Genomic DNA, 3060 nt, shown 5'->3' with positions numbered 1-3060 from the left:
AGGAAGAGCCTCAGTGTCCAGACCAGCCACTCTACAGATGACTCAGGACACCTTCGCTAAATCCATTCATTACCCTGGCCCCTAGTGGGAGTTACAAGCGAAGCCTGCCAATTAGATGTTGGTAATGTGGACTCTGCTTTAGGGAATTGGGTAAGACTGCCAGAATTCATTCCTGAACTTTAGCAGCCACAAAAGAGTATTTTTCTGTCGTCTGTAACCGATTCAAAACCAGGTCTCAAAAGGACAAGCTTCCTTTTGTGCCCCATCTTTCCTAAAGTCCAATGACTAATAATGTTACAACATCAGGTTTTTCACAAGATCACAGGAAACATCTGACGAAGGAGAAGCAAAGAAAAAAATGTCATTGTTTGACTTGATTAGCCTTTGTTTAACTCTGTTTTCTAATATTAGAACATTCTTTTTCGAAATAATTACATGGTAATTTATCACAAACTAATGGTACTTTATTGTTAAATGAGAGATTAAACCTGGGTTGTGTCAAGAATCATAAAATAAAAATAAAATAAAAAGCTTTCCATAATGAAGGTTGTGAATGAAGAAATTAATGTAAGTTCATATTTAACACTGCTTGCCCTTGTCTTGAAAAAACATTTCCAAAGTCCTATCCTGAGGCTGTATTGGCATCACTACTTCCTTCTCTGCTAATAAACACACATAAGGGTGAGTGTTTTGCTTTCAAGTTCATTGACATTATTATTGTTTTTAATTTTTTTTTTACATTTTAGTCTATTTGAATGCCTGGGTGATGTTTTGAAATTATTGAGGGGCAGCAGTAGATTTTCTTAATAAGGATTCTGTGAACTTAAATATCTGATTAGTAGAATGAACAAATCTTGGAAAATGTCCAAGTCATTTTGTAGAAAATGTCAGAGAACTCTAAACAGTAGGAATTTTAGGTAGTAAATTCATAGTCAGCCCCTGTAGACTGTAATAAGAAAGATGTGACTCTGTATCTCTGTACGAGATGTTTTGTTTTTGTTGTTGTTTGTTTGTTTGCTTGTTTTAAAACAATGTATTATTTTTGGCTTCTGGTCCTAATTTTACTTTAGAAATTATTTTTGATATGCTTCAGACAGGAGCTTTCTGTCCAGGTCTTGAATGCAAGTATTATATCTTTGTTTTGTATTCTTGTGCAAATATATTTTATTGGGAACTTATTTCAAAATGCTTGTTAAACATATGAGCTTAGTCACATTAATGTAGTCAAGTGCTGTAACTGTAGGGGCAGAAATTGGAACAGAGGAACCTATGTCTCATACTCATGGCTGCAGCTCACTGATGAGAGAGGTTTCCTTCATCAGCTCACTGCCTATGCGCATGCTACACTGCGTACACACTTATTTCTTTCTGCTGTCTCACACACACACACACACACACACACACACACACACACACATGCACGCACCTATAATTTAGGGGGAAAAACCCACATTTGTCATAAAGCTTAGGAGTTAAGAGTAAGAGAGTAAGGCCAGGATAGTAACTGTTCAGAACTTGAATGAATTGCTGGTTTTCACCAAGTAAACTGGCTGGCCTTCTCAGGCAGGCTCCAAATTCCTGTTGAAATGAAGACTTTCTTTCCTGGACTAGGCCTGGCATTCCTGGGAAACAATGGCCCTTTTCAAATAGGCTCTGAAATTTCACAGGTGAAGGGAGAGGGGCAGTCATTTGATCCCACCCACAAGAAGCCTGTTAGTATTTTAAAAAGTGAAGACAGAGCCTATCATGGAAATGCAGGCAAAGCTGGCTAGTGGCTAAGAGCTGCAATCTAGATCCACAGTTTTGCAGATCTCTGTGAAATATGAATCAATTTCAGTGTTCTGTCTTTGACTCACATTGCAACTCTTTTTCTAGATTTTCTTAAGAGCAGACTACAGAATCACTGAAATGGGGTTTTATTTTGTAGCATGTGTTAAGGAAGAGCAGTATTCAAATTTTTCCTTAATTAGGAACTAACATTAGAATTTATTTAAAAAAAAGATTAAATTGCTGGGGCGTCTGTGTGATTTTGGAAAACATGCAGGGTAAAAATATTACATAGAGTTACAGAAATATATATAATTACATATATATGTAATAATTTTACCTTGTATCCTTTCCAAAATGGTTTTCAATTAGGCCTAATTATATTATAATTGAATAATTTAAAAATTCAGAAATGTTCAGATAATTTTGGAATCCCATATGAAAGTATATACAACATCCAATTTGGAAGAATTTGGGCATATTGATCACCACACTTAACAAGTACAATTAACATCAGATGTATTTCATAGGTTTTATGGAAACTTATTTGACTAGACCTTTCAGTGATTGAGTGAGATAAACTGAGGGTTAAAAAAAATCTTTTTTTAATGTTTACTTATTTGTGAGAGAGAGAGTGCAAGAGTGCAAGGGGCAGAGAGAGAAGGAGACACCATCAGAAGTGGGCTCCAGGCTCTGAGCTGTCAGCACAGAGCACAACATGGGGCTGGAACCCATGAACCATGGGATCATGACCTGAGCTGAAGTCCAACGCTTAACTGACTGAGCCACCCAGGCGCCCCAAATTGATGGTTTTAGTATTCAGTTACATGGGTGAGAAAATAATAAAAGTTCAGATTGTGATATTTATCATTAATAAAATACATTTTATTAGGCACTCCTTTATGCAAGAAACTGAATTTTTCCATTTGTATTTGTTTTAATAATCCTTAATAACTGCCTCAAGATTGATAATGCACCCAGTATTTAACAGAAGACTTATTTTAGACATAAATTACTTAAGACTCAGAAAATAATTGATTTTTACTTAAGAATAAATAATAGAACATTTTATGAAATTGTCACTCTAAATTATATAGTTCTTTTCTAATAAACCCAATTAACCTGGTCATTATGTAACAATATAATATTTTGAAACATTTTTCCTGATATTTTGGTTATTATATGGTGTATTCTCCCCCACCCTACGCTCCCCTCTCAACCCTGTCCCCAATTCTAGCAGCAACCAGGGTGTTCTGAGCTTATATCCTAGAAAAGGGATGAAACAATAGAATA

This window comes from Lynx canadensis, chromosome C1, assembly GCF_007474595.2.
Source record: "Lynx canadensis isolate LIC74 chromosome C1, mLynCan4.pri.v2, whole genome shotgun sequence".
Classification (NCBI taxonomy): domain Eukaryota; kingdom Metazoa; phylum Chordata; class Mammalia; order Carnivora; family Felidae; genus Lynx; species Lynx canadensis.
Note: the sequence above shows the minus strand (reverse complement) of the source record.